We start from the raw sequence: 14,825 nt of genomic DNA on the forward strand, positions 1-14,825 counted from the left end.
ACCTTCAATTTCATTACATTTCCAGCATTTGTTATTGGGCAAATGGTAAATTTTTGCAAGCTTGACTGGGGTCATGTACCACCTATAAATCATTTTCATAATATTCTCTCTTAAGGCATTACATGCCGTAAACTTTATACCGGTGGTCCATAACTGTTCCCAGTCTGCAAACATAATGTCATGTCCAATGTCCTGTGCCCATTTAATCATAGCTGATTTAACCATCTCATCCTGTGTATTCCATTTCAACAGCAAGTTATACATTCTTGACAGATTCTTAGTACTGGGTTCCAAAAGCTCTGTTTCTAATTTCGACCTTTCCACCTGAAAGCCAATTTTCCTGTCCTGTTTAAAAACTTCATTTATCTGGTAATAATGGAGCCAATCTCTTACTTTGGACTTCAATTTCTCATAACTTTGCAATTTAACTTTTCCCTCCTCATACTCTATAATTTCCCAATATTTCGGCCATTTAGATTCCATGTTTAATTTTTTCACTTCCTTAGCTTCCATCGGTGACAACCACCTGGGTGTTTTGTTTTCCAACAAGTCTTTATATCTAATCCATACATTATATAGGGCTTTTCTAACAATATGATTTTTGAAACCTTGGTGAATCTTGACCTTGTCGTACCATATATATGCATGCCAGCCAAATCTATTATTAAACCCTTCCAAGTCCAAAATGTCTGTATTTTCAAGAAGCAGCCAGTTTTTCAGCCAGCAAAAAGCCGCTGATTCATAGTACAATTTTAAGTCCGGCAGGGCAAACCCCCCTCTTTCTTTTGCGTCAGTTAGTATCTTAAATTTTATTCTGGGCTTTTTGCCCTGCCAGACAAATCTAGATATATCTTTTTGCAACCTCTTGAAACAATCCATTTTGTCCACAATCTGCAATGTTTGAAACAAAAATAACATTCTCGGCAAGACATTCATCTTAATAACAGCAATTCGGCCTAACAAGGAAAGTCTCAAACTTGACCATATTTCTAAATCTTTTTTCACTTCTGCCCAACATTTATCATAGTTATCTTTAAATAGATTCACATTCTTAGATGTCAAATTTATCCCCAGGTATTTCACCTTCTTTGCTATCAATAAACCAGTATCATTCTGGAATTTCTCTCTTTCTGCACTTGTTAAATTTTTATCCAATACTTTCTTTTTCTGTTTATTCAGCTTAAAGCCTGCTACTTGACCAAATACTTGTATTAACTCTAAAACTCTTCTCGTACTAGTGTCTGGCTCTTGTAAAGTTAAAACTAGATCATCTGCAAATGCTCTCAGTTTGTACTGTTTAGCTCCGACCTGAACCCCTTTAACCAGCTGGTCCCCTCTAATCATGTTTAATAAAACCTCCAGGACTGATATAAAAAGCAGTGGGGATATTGGGCACCCCTGTCGTGTCCCTTTTTCAATAGCAAATTCTTCTGTAACCACATTATTTACAATCAATTTTGCTTTTTGTTCAGAGTAAATCGCACTTATACCGTTCTCAAAACCTTGGCCTACCCCCATCCCTTGGAGATTCTTTTTCATAAAACTCCAAGAAATATTGTCAAAGGCTTTCTCCGCGTCCACAAATATTAGTACTGCCTTAGTGTTAATATTAACTTCCAGTAACTCCATAATGTCTATTATATTTCTCACATTCTCTGACAAATGTCTTCCTGGAAGAAAGCCCGCTTGGTCTTTATGAATCTCCCCCACCAAAACTCTTTTCAATCTTTTTGCTAAAATGTCTGCAAAAATTTTGTAATCCACATTGAGTAATGATATAGGGCGGTAGTTCTTGACCTGGTTCTTCTCAGTCTCTGACTTTGGTATAAGTGTGATATAAGCTTCTTTCCACGATTCAGGTGCCTTTTTCCCCTCTAAAATTTCATTACAGACCTCCTTCAACGGTTGTATAAGCCATTCTTTCAAAGCTTTGTAGTATCTGGAGGTTAGTCCATCGGGTCCTGGAGATTTTCCCAATTGCATACTTTGAATGGCTCCCTCAATCTCTTGATCAGTAATCTTCTGGTTTAAAATCGCTTTACTTTGTTCAGAAATTTTTTGTAATCCATATTTTTTAAGGAATTCTTCTATTTCTTTTTCGTTCACCGGCCCTTGTGCATAAAGTCTCCTGAAATAACTCTGAAAACAGTTTCTAATCTCATTTGGTTTATAAATGTTCTTTCCTTCCACTTCTAGGTTTGTAACTGTGTTCTGTTTTTGTCTCTTCTTCAATTGCCATGCCAGAAGTTTCCCACATTTATCAGCCGATTCAAATGACCTTTGTCTCATTTGTTTTATTTTCCATTCTATCTCTTGGTTCATCAAGTCCATATATTGTCTCTGGTAAAACTTAATTTCTCTCAAAATTTCATGTGACTTTGGTTTAGATCTCAATTTCTTTTCCCCTTCTTTTATCTTTTCCAAGATCTTATCCTTCTTCTCATTATGTCTCTTCCTTTTTATAGAATTCTGTTGTATTAAAAATCCTCGCATAACGGCTTTACTTGCGTCCCAAATTACTCTTTTTTCCACTTGTGTTCTCAGATTTATCTCAAAGTAGTCCTTCAATGCCTTCTGGGCCTTTTTATACACCTCTTCATCTCTAAATAGGGAGTCATTCATCCTCCATCTAAAGGATCCAGCTGTTGTTGTGTTCATTTCCATCTTTACGGCGTTATGGTCGGAGCAAGTCTTTGGGCAGATTTCCACTTTCTTTATCTTAGATGCCATTCCACTAGTTACCCAAATTTGGTCAATTCGAGTCCAGGTCATTTTTGCCTCAGAAAAGAAAGTTCCCTCTCTCTCAAGAGGATTCCTTGTTCTCCAAATGTCAATCAGGTTCATGTTGTCAGTCATTTCAAAAAAGGTCTTAGGTAGTCTCCCATCTTTGGAGACCACCTGTCTTTGTGCTTTGTCCATATTTGTAGAGACCACTCCATTCATGTCTCCCATTAAAATTACATTATAATCCAAATAGTCCATTAATGTCTCATGCAATTTCTTAAAAAATTCTGACTTCCCTTCATTCGGTGCATAAACTCCTATAATCAATAGTTTTTCTCCTTGAACTTGAATTTCAATTGCCAAATATCTTCCTTGTTCATCTTTAAATACAAATTTAGGAACCAACTTTTCCTTTGCATAAATCACCACACCTCTTTTCTTCACTTTGTCCGATGAAACAAATTCTTGTCCTAATCTTTTGTTAATAAGTAGTTTTCGGTGAACTCTGGTCACATGAGTTTCTTGTAAACAAATCAAGTCCAATTGTTCTTTTTTCAAAATATGAAAAACCTCACGTCTTTTTCTAGGGAGGTTCAGTCCATTACAATTCCAGCTTAGAATTTGCAGAGACATCTTGTTATTTATTTAGTTACTCCCCCAACTGCTCCCAGCAAGTCTTCTTCTGTTGGTGTTTTGATCCCGAAGGATAGGTTCGAAATGTCTGGTACTTCTGTTAGGTCCATAGGTTCCACCGTTCCCTTCAAAAGGTCCTCCCGGTTCCTTGCCAAAAATTGTTCTTTGTCTTGCACTGATTTTATCTTAATTTTCTTTCCCTTATAGTTGAAAGACAGGCCTTGTGGAAACTCCCATCTGAATAGTATGTTGTTCTTTCTTAGTAGGGTGACCAAATCCTTGTAGTAGGTCCTCACTTCCAAGATATATTTAGGAATGTCTTTAAAAGTCTGCACACGAAAATCTTCAATCTCAAGGGGTCTTTGAAAATGTAAGTTTAGTATCTTATCTCTCTCTTCCTGGGATCTCAGGGTTATCAAGCAGTCTCTTGGACTCTTTCTGTTTTGTCTCCTGCCCAGTCTAAAAGCAGTTATTATTTTAAATTCCTCTTCTTTCAAATCGTCCTGCCAAAATTCCAGAAATTCTTTTGTAAGAAATTCTATCAGATTGTCTTTTTCATTTTCTGGAATTGATCTCAATCTCAAAATTCTATTTTTTCTCTGTAGTTCCATTAAAGAGAGGGCCGCCTCATGTTCTTCCAGCTTTTTACTGACCGGTACCAATTTTTCCTGTACATTTTCTACAGAATTTTTTGCCTCTTCTGCAGAAGTTTTAGCCTCCTCCGCAATTTTTCTAGTTATTTCATTTTCTTTAACTAATTTATTTATTGTCTCTGTATTTAAATCCAATTTTGTTGACAGCTCAGACAGCTGTTTGGAATTTTCAGTGCTCTGCTTTGTGAGCGCTTCCAAAGATTCATTTATTTTTACTAATGCCCTTGTCACTGTCACTGTATCCATAGAGGGAGTTGTAGCAACTGCAGCTGGATTTGAAATTGACCCCCTTCTTTTAAGTTCAACTTTACTCTTAGCTCTTGTTATTATTCTCTCTTCTGTTGGGCCACTCATCCCAAGGTCGTTCCCACGGGAATTACTTTCAGTTGGAAAATTCCACAAGTCTATTCCTTGCAATAAAGGTAATAACAATTTCCCTGCAGCCTCTAGAGGGAGCAGTCCAAAGTTCCTATTGCAAAACAGCAGAAGCTCCTTTCAAAGGCAACAAAAGTAATAACCAATTGTTAATTGTATCCAAGTAATGGCAAATTGTAACTTTCCAGAGTACCAGACTTGCCACCAGTAAAGTCTTTACTTGTTATAAATGGGCAAAGCACCAACTTTGTAACTTTGTAACAACCTCCAGTGACAGCTCTCAGTCCCGGTGACTCACTTTCCAGGCAGCCCTCCCCAAGGGCTCAAGACGGCGGAAATTTCCCCTTCTATGCTTTCTCCATGCAGGAAAGATAAATCAAAAGTCTTCCCCCCCTGCTCCTGCCTGCTGAAAGGGGGGATTAAGTCCAATGTTCGAGTCCGTCAATTTTTAAAGCTGCTTCCTGTCAAATTGCAGCCTCCTATTTCGTTGCTTTGATTACATGCAGTCCGAGGAAGGCAGACTTCCTTATTTTTTGCCTTCTCCGTTTTCAGCCAATTTCTATGTTTACTTTTAAAATTTTGTTCCTTCTTACTCACGGATAGTCCAATTACGTTCCGAATGTCAGGAAGAAATCGACGCTCTCCGTCAAATGGCAGCACGGCTTCACTTCGCGGGCTGGGTAGCGGCTCTCAGTACCGCGCTCCCCGATGCCGCTCCGGAGCCTTTAAAAAGACTCCTTTGCAGTGAGGGGGGGCGCTTAAGGTACCCACCGAGCCTCCTTGCTCCCAGGCTTCTGCGCCTGAGATTTTAGGGGTCCCCGCTTCGCCGTAGCGGTCAGACCCGAACTCGCGAAGCAGCCTCCTGGAGCGGAGCTCAGCAGGAGGCAGCCATTAGACGCTGGCGCCGACCGGAAGTCTACACTTAAATGTGCTTAGCTTGGGTTGAATTATGTCATTTTAGTAAACTTTCTGGGCTGCCTTTCTTTGGTGTCCTGTGCCTGACAAAGTAACAGATTAATAAGTGGCTAGGCTGGTCCAGCTACCTCCTGGCTGCCTTGTGCAAAGTAAAAAATAAATAAATCCTGACATCGTGCTACCCTACAGAATTTGTGTGTCGCTCAGTGCAAAGCTTAGGCAACTGCTGTATTCAAATTTAGGAGAAACTGGGCCTTTAAAAGAACATTTTTGTAGCCCCCAACTTGAGGACCGGCATCATTGCAACAAATTAACCCAATCGCTTTGTGCTGCTTTGTTTCACCTTAACATGCGGGAGAAGTTGAGTTGCTTTCTGACATTGAGCTACAGAGTTTTCAGGGAACAGAGCTCTCACCTGATCCCTGCCCTCACTGCAGTCCAGTATGTAGCTTAACACAGTGTTGGACACATCTACAGGGCCATTTTTTGCTTCTGCTGAAATTGAATGGAGCTGCACCGGAATAAGAGACGGCAAACACCCTAGAATTAGCCATCATGCTCATGCTCAGCTGATGCCACAGATGGCCTTTCGAGCTTTGAACCACACCACTGATTGCTTAATGGAAATGGAACAATAGATTAACATGAACAAACCTTATGTAAAGCTAAGCTAAATATTGACTGCATGCTGTGGATAACTGAAAGAAATTGGTGGAGTGGTTTAGACGTCGAAGGAGAGCCAGATAGTTCTGGAAGAGGACGTATAATGCATAAACCTAGTATTTCCCTCCCGTATAATGCATAAACCCAGTATTTCCCTCCCTCCACCCCACATTAAACTTGTCAGAAGTTCTGTGTGTTTGATTTTATGTCTAGTATCCTCCTGATTTTATATGAAATAGTTGCTGACTGCTCTAAATTCTTGGGTCAGGATGGTCTATAAATAAAACTAAGATTGCAATCTTAGGCATAATTACCAGGAGTAAGTCATGCTGATCCTTACTTCTGTATATAGCAAGTACATATTTCCCAATATAGGATGATGCATTAATGTTTCTACAGTGGTACCTTGGTTTTAGAACAGCTTAGTTTATGAACAACTTGGAAATAGAACGCTGCAAACCCAGAAGTAGATGTTCCGGTTTGTGAACTTTGCCTTGGAAGCAAAAGGTGTTCCTGTTGAAGGTGTTCCATTTGTAATTTGAGTTTCCTGCTCTAATCAGAGGCTTCCTGTTGAGTCTGTCGGCTGTTGAGTCCTAGCACCCATGCACCACAGAGGTGATATTTGGAGCTTTTGTTTTTGCATTTTGGTTTGTGTGGCTTTTTTGTTTTTGTTTTGACTGTGACTTGTTCTTTGTTTTATGGGACTGACTTGTTACTGTGGCTTGTGACTTTGTTTTTGTGACTGTGTGGAACCCAGTTCAGCTACTGACTGATGGATAAAAGCCCCCCATCCAAACAATGACTATCATCAGTGCATGTAAGAATTTTTTTTAATTTTTTTTTATCATCTACAATACTGTCTTATTTATTTTATAGTACAGTACATTATTGCTTTCATTTTATGGATCAATGGTCTCGTTAGATAGTTAAATTCATGTTAAATTGCTGATTTAGGGAATGTTTTTAAAAGCCTGGAATGGATTAATCCATTTTGCATTACTTTCTATGGGGAAACATGCCTTGGTTTTAGAACGCTTTGGTTTTGGAACAGGATTAAGTTTGGTTATGTTATTAATAACTTTTTCTGTTAGAAGATAGCAAAGTGGGTGAAAAGAGAAACAAACCAGAAGCGGAAGTTGGGGGAAGGCCTGGAGGGGAGGGGAGGGAGGGAGGAATATATAGTGAACGTTAAGAAATTGAGATGTATGTAATGAAAGAAAAATAAAAATGAATAATAAAAAAAAGTTTGGGAACCTAGGTACCACTGTAATGGAAAACTGTAATGGACAATCACTTTTGGTTTGTCTGACTGGCTTCTTTTTGTTTTTGTCCTCAGTGATATAAAAAGGAGGACTAAAGGTTAGACATTGTCATCCCCATGCAGTTAAGCCAAACTCACCTACTTACATTCTTTTGGCTTTCGTGTGACTCACAAATGTATAAAAAGTGAGAGATAGAAGAGAAAATCTAGAAATGTTGCCATGACCTTTCACTGGCAGGGCATCCAAAGAAGCGTATGCTTCTGAATACTAGGAATTGCAGGCAGGCAGAGTGATGTTGTGCTCATGTCTTGCTTCCCGGCTTCCCACAGGCATCTGGTTGTAAGAACAGGGTGCTGGACCAGATGAGCTATTCAGCAGTCTCTCTCTATGCTCTTAAGCACTGCCAGAATTGGGTACATTTTACTCATTCGGACATGCAATTGGCAGTATAGTGAAGAACAAAGCATCTGCCCTGCTCCACCGCTAGCAAGATTTGCTCAGTCCAACAGGAGGATAAATACCTCTGGAAGCTCACAAGAACAGCATGGAGGGAGTGGTCTTTCTGTGGTTGTTTATTCTCAACATCCCCCGCGCACATTTATAGCACTTAGTAACAGTAATGGCTTCCCGCAAAGAATGCTGGGAACTGTAGATCAGCCCCCACAATTATCAGCAGACTTAACGAACTTCAGCTCCTAGGATTCTTTGGGGACCCCATGTGCTATAAATGTACGCTGTGGGGAGGCCAGTCTGTTGCAGCAAAAATAACAAAAGAACCTCGTAGTTGCTTGAAGATCAACAAAGTTCCACAACATAAAATTTGTGGGCTAGAATCCATTTCTGTCCCAATAAAAGGGTTTGCCTTTAAGGTGCTTGAGGGATGTGGGTGGCACTGTGGGTTAAAGGTCGGTGGTTCGAATCCCCGTGATGGGGTGAGTTCCCGTTGCTCGGTCCCTGCTCCTGCCCACCTAGCAGTTTGAAAGCACGAAGTGCAAGCAGATAAATAGGAACCACTCTGGCGGGAAGGTAAACGGCGTTTCCGTGCGCTGCTCTGGTTCACCAGAAGCGGCTTAGTCATGCTGGCCACATGACCCAGAAGCTGTACGCCGCAGCCCCAGAGTCGTTCACGACTGGACCTAATGGTCAGGGGTCCCTTTACCTTTACGGTGCTACAAGGTTTTAAACTGAGAGAGGTACATGCTGAGATTTGTTGGTTATTATTATTTAATATTTATAAATGTAGATACCATGGTTAAGAACTTATTGATGGTCCAATCCTCCATGAATATTTTAAAACCTTTTACATTGCCATCTCAAGTAACGACCATCACTATGTCTCTTGATGCACTGCCCAAATGATCATAAACTCCAAAAAGCACATGTGAATTTATCTTAAGGCAAGAGGAGAAGGAGCCTGCTGAGTCCAAGGCTACTGTAACCACCAGCTGGAATGCTGGACCAGCCTTTTGATACTTAGCCTGAGTTTGGATATCTGAAGCTTGCAGAGCCCTCATAGATGCCATCCCCTGTTGTCCCAAACCTCTCACCTCTTTTGCAGCTCCTGGTGGCAACCAATTCCCCAGTCTGTGGCCTCCTGACTGCCTTTGTGCTCCATTATTGGTTGGTGTATATAAAAATGTTAAACCACGCTGTCATCCAGCCAAGATACTGGGAAAGGAAGAAGCCAGTCAATCACTAGTGTTTGTCATGTGATTGGCAGAAGTCCAGACAGTGGAATCAACTTCATCACTCTTCTTTCTAGAATGGAAGAGATGAGCAATCCTGTTGAAACAAGTTGCACACAATCCACAGGCACTGACTCTGTCCTCAGCCCTCCCCTAAGTATATTGTAAGCCATCACCTCAATGGCTCCCCCATCCCAAAGAGGAATACAGCAGCCTCATGGGTGCCATTGTGCATTTGAGCACCATGCTGAGGACATCAGTTTTGCATTATGTGTAGCTTTCCCAACTTTTCAAAAAACCAAAACACTAGGCCCTGGTGCTGTGCTGTTAGCAGTGCAGTCATCTGCAGGAATTAAGCGCTTCTGGGTTTGGGTATATGGTGGGATTTGGGGAAAGCTGCTAAATATTTTCATGTCAGAATGCTATCGAAGGCAAAGAAGTGAGTCAGGATGAGGTGGAGTAGCAAGCAATCCCAGGCAAGCTGCACTGTTATTCTGCCTGAGATAGAATCACATCAATACTCCATAAAAAAATAAAATTCCTTCCAGTAGCACCTTAGAGACCAACTAAGTTTGTTATTGGTATGAGCTTTCGTGTGCATGCACACGAAAGCTCATACCAATAACAAACTTAGTTGGTCTCTAAGGTGCTACTGGAAGGAATTTTAAAATTTTGTTTCAACTGTGGTAGACCAACATGGCTACCTGTATCAATACTCCACTTTGAGGTATCATCACATGAACATTAAAGGTAAAAGGACCCCTGACCATTAGGTCCAGTCGTGACCGACTCTGGGGTTGCGGTGCTCATCTCGCTCTATAGGCCGAGGGAGCCGGCGTTTGCCCACAGACAGCTTCCGGGTCATGTGGCCAGCATGACTAAGCTGCTTCTGGTGAACCAGAGCAGCGCACGGAAACGCTGTTTACCTTCCCGCTGGAGCGGTACCTATTTATCTACTTGCACTTCATGCTTTCGAACTGCTAGATTGGCAGGAGCAGGGACCAAGCAATAGGAGCTCACCCCATCGCAGGGATTCGAACCACTGACCTTCTGATCAGCAAGTCCTAGGCTCTGTGGCTTAACCCACAGCGCCACCCGCGTTAAATGGCTCACATGAACATTAGTACATCATTAAATGGAATCTTGGATGATTTTATACTCTACACCAGGGTTTCCCAAACTTGAGTCTCCTGCTGTTTTTGGATTGCAGTTCCCATCATCCTTGACCACTGGTCCTGATAGCTAGGAATGATGGGAGTTGTAGTCCAAAAACAGCTGGAGACTCAAGTTTGGGAAGCCCTGCTCTACACATTGACATATTGGAATAATTTTTACAATCATTTGGATGAATACTTGGTCTCTCTTCAGTCTTTGGTTATTTGCATGAAAATACTCCTCCCTCTTAAAAATAAACCAGCAGTTCTAAGTGTACACAGAAGTTTCCTTAGGGAACTCGATATATAGTACCTTACTATACTGTAAAAAACTGCCTAGGCCGGCGCTTAACTCTTCTATAGGAAAAAGAAAGAAACAAATCTCACTGGACTTCAGGTTGATGCTCCTATTCTCATGTGAGCCAATTAAATAATGATCATCGGACAAAACGGAATCTTGCTATGTAGCAGCTTACCACCTATGGGGCTTGTAATATTATACTGGATAGGTTTTGGAGAGCATAATAAATCTGAAAGCAGCAGTTGCCTTAGCAACTGTCTGTAATGGAGAGCTGTTGTGAACGATTTTTTTTTTTAAGAATTCTTCTAACTTTTCAGAAATGAAGCTCTTGCTTTCAATTACTATAGCTACGGCAGGGTCCTGTGCTCATTTCCCCTTCCTTCTCTTTCTTTCCTTCATTCAGATCATTCATTGTTTTGTGTGGTTTTGCTAACAGGGGACTGGAAAGAATCCAACACAATATAAGAGGGAAGCTATTACAGAAGGCTTAAGGCCTTCTATGAATAAAGCATCTATAAAAACTACCGTACTTGCATTAGGCTTAACAGGGGCCTATTCTTCCATGAACAGCTCCTAGAATTTGCCGTGACTGATATTAGCAATGTATACATGAAATATGTGTTGGGTCTAGTAAGTATGGCTCACAATCAAGCATGGTGCTAAGGAAGCCCATTGACTTAACAAGTTGCAACACACTTAACACACCATACATGGTCTTCTTTTTTTAAAAAAATAATTTTTATTAACAGGCCAATCACATCACATTATCCAAATCACATTAGTTCCAAATTATACAGCCAAATTTTAAATTTTGTTGGGGGTACCCATACATCAAGCTCTGAACGGGTCCAAACATCACTTATATTGCTGCTTTAATTAAACAGTTCTATCCAGTTCAATCCAGATAGTCCTTTATTACTTTCTTCATCTTCTTGTTGTTATCATATATTCCTGTCTTTGCGATCTCTGATAATCTTCACAAGCGGATTAGAGACAGACATCCTCTGTGTGGGTTTTGCACTCCCCAAAGATCATATCACTTAGGGACAGCCGCCATTCCACGTCTCCATAAAAATTTTATCTTCAGTCTGTTCTTTAATTTTCTCAGGCTTGCCAAGTATATCAGGAGGGCTCTGTCAGGTTAAGATCGCATTCCAATCATCATTCACATTCGGATGGTCCTGATTCTCCTCCCCCTGTCTTTCTTTCTCAGGCAAGCCTGTCTTAGCGAGACGCCATTTTAAGCTGCGTCATAAAATTTTCCTCCGTTCTCGTTGTTTACCAATCATCTCTTTAACTATAATCCACTCCACACAGTTCTTGAATTCCTGCTTGTGATTAATAAAATGCAACGATCTTCTTTCTGGGGTGGAGGGTTATTAATATCACATAAGGCAAAGAAAAGAAAAGTTTTTTCCTCCACCCCCCTTCTTTTTCATTCCAAACATACCAGTCTCTTAATGGTGGTTCATCACTTGATTTATTTATCCATCCGTCACTCTGGTCACAGAGATCCATTAATCAGCAGTCTTATCTCCTGAACGTTGCTTGATGTATGTGCTTTAGCTTCTTTCCAATTATAATTCCGAGCTAAAGCGAACCAGCACACGCTGTTTGGAACTGGCGTCAGGAAGAGCCAACCTCATCGAGGGCTCGTGCCTTCTCTCGAATCCGGGGGTGCGTTGTGGACACCGCTGGCAAGGCAGCCCCCCCATCTCCTTGGGGCAGGGTAGGAAGACTGCATACTTCCCTCTTAATTACCTCGTATGGGTCGGAGAGTTGTTATTGTCGGCCATCTTCCAATGCGCCACCTGGTGGCCCCCATACATGGTCTTCTACATATAGTTCCATAGTTTTAATTTTATTGTTAAGTATACAAGTGCAATGTGGTGGTGACAGTCTGAGGCAAGAAACTGTTATTAGGACTGCCACTAACACAGCTTCCTAAATAGTTGGTTAAAATAAACATTATTAAGTAGAAACCACATGTAAGGAAAGCCAGGTCTCCTGCGTCACCTCCTGAGAAATTTGTGCTCCTAATGCTTTTAAACAATTAATCTACAGTCTAAGAAGAAGAGGGAAGAGAGCTAGAAATACAAGCACTTGTTTTGCTAGACTGTTTTGGAGCGCATGGGTATCATTTTAGGATTTTCTTCTAAACATCTTCCACTTCTTTTAAAATGCATGGAGAGTTCCGTTGCAAATGTGTTTCATTGTTGTTATTGTGGTGGTGATGTATGAACTGAAACTTGCTAGACAGGGTAGTTTGGCTGGGCATTGCAAACCAAAGAACCTGCTACTCTGGCGGGTTGCTAATGTAAGCATAACACTGGCATAGTTTATGTAGGATCTGATAATCTATGACATTTGTGCAGAGAGAAGGACAGTGTTATTGGCTTCTCCATTGTGTTCAGTGGGGTATGTGTTTCTACTTATGCAACCCACTTTTACTGCAATAATGTGCCATCATAAGATTCCACCTCTTGGGGGGGGGGTCTCAAGGAGTTTAGTATTTTGATGTTGCTGCTCTTCCCTCTATAGCACCTGTTTTCAAATCCCTCTTTCAAGTCGTGGGATTACTCTACTGATGCACCAGCCATAGGATCCCCAATGCCAGCATATATTCTAGAACCTAGATCCAACAGTTCGGAGGCTTAGTTGAATACCTAAGGCTCTCCAGGCAAACTGAGAAACAGGATTGTGCTGTTTCTGTATCAATTTAGAGCTGCACTGAAAATATCAAAAATGTTTTCTTTTTGACTATTTGTTGGGTGAGTGCAAGCAAGATAAAGCAGTTGGAAAACTTAAGGGGCAAAACTCTGATGTTTTTTGCAAGGGCAGCTGCTATTTATTTATTTTTTACATAATCTATAAGGTGATCAAGGGCTATCAATTTTTAACTCTCTCTTTTTTAAAACGTAAAAATGAAGTATCTCCCTCGACCACGCCACTTTCATTGCTGCAGGGCTTTCTCCCTGCTTCCCACTGTAATAAACAAAAATATGCCCTTATTCCCTTATGGGGAACACAAGAGCCCTTATGGAGTCCTTTGTAGGTTCTCCATTGGCCGGAGAAAATAACAGAGGCCAACCAGAGAATATTGGGAAGCAAAGCAGCTTGTAAGCCTGATCTTTATTGAACTGTTGCAACAGGGTGCCCCCTTCACACGCAGGAGAAGGAGGAGGACCCCGAACAAAGGTGTGCCCACCCTTATATAGACATTTTAAATTGCCCGCCCTGGAGTCCAAGACTACCCCCAGAAACATCATACATACATCACAGAAGGGGTGTAGTTCAAAACCACCCCCCAGATACATCATACCTACATCACAGAAAGGGCGGTCTATAACAGAAATCTGAGTTCGTTGTTTATCTCCTGTCTGGCAGACCTGTTAATGGTCACTTGATTGGATACCCTGGGGAGTCTGGCCAGTCTTTTGTAATGACAAATACTTAGTTCCTGGCCAGGTCACAGGCTCACCCTATTCATACACAGACATACTCTTAAGACAGGATTTGTGAAGGAGGAGACAATGGGGAGGCTTTTCCATGTTTGAGGTCAATTTGGGAGGGACAAAATGGTTTCAGGACTTTCTGTGGGGTTTCAGACATGTGGTTTATTTATTGATGTACGTGCTTGGTTGGTGCATTTATGAATATTTCTCATATATATATATATATATATATATATATATATATATATATGACCTTAATTTATTTATTTCACCACCAACCGCGCTTCACAGAATGTATTGGGAGTGACACCGCATCACAGCCTTCAACAAAGTGGGGTCAATGGGAAGTGGCTGAGTGGCTCTTTCCACAGATTCATACTAGCTGCACTTCCAGGTGAGACCCTGTAAAATAAGTGGAAACCCCCCTCACAAAAATGCCAAAGAAAATAAAAGCATGAGAAAATTGGGCCCTGTTTTAACAGGAAGATAATATTTTTTTGGGGGGGGGAGATTTTGATCCAGCCTACACGATTTGCAGCCTACAAATGCGAGGCAACATTACATTTTTTTCATGAGAACAGCTATAGGTGGGTTTTAAAATGCATCAGATGGCTTTGCTCAAAGCTCCCAGTCCACGGACAAACCATATTAGTCTCGTGCTGCATCTCTTTCAAAGGAAAAGACCTTTGACTTTGTCAGCAGCATGTAATTTGATCTTGCCTTTTCAGCCCTGTGAAAGGGACAGATCTGTTGAGACTTGTAACTCAGACTATTATTACAAGGGAAGAAACAGATGGGAAGAAATCGAATTCTGTGCTTCAGAGGCAGCATTGGCTTGTTTTGTTAGTGTCAAGGGACCTTTTGTTGCGTTGCAGCATCTGCTAGTACTATCCCCAACACAGGAGAGCTCAGCATCAGCTATCAGCTGAGGAGAAACATTTGCATAAAAGATTGCTAGCAGTTTTGTTACCTGAAAGAACAGGTCTTCTGATTATCTGCGCATTG

General features: G+C 41.1%; 1 long non-coding RNA gene across 1 annotated transcript in view; it reads right to left on the reverse strand.

The window, feature by feature from the left end:
- Positions 1 to 8,431: 8,431 nt before the first annotated feature.
- Positions 8,432 to 14,825, reverse strand: part of LOC128420989 (uncharacterized) — a 29,737-nt gene continuing 23,343 nt past the window's right edge. The window contains exon 2 of the long non-coding RNA XR_008332196.1: positions 8,432 to 8,983. This is a non-coding gene — a long non-coding RNA (uncharacterized LOC128420989). The remainder of the gene's footprint in view (positions 8,984 to 14,825) is intronic.

Source organism: Podarcis raffonei, chromosome 9 (genome assembly GCF_027172205.1).
Source record: "Podarcis raffonei isolate rPodRaf1 chromosome 9, rPodRaf1.pri, whole genome shotgun sequence".
NCBI lineage: Eukaryota > Metazoa > Chordata > Lepidosauria > Squamata > Lacertidae > Podarcis > Podarcis raffonei.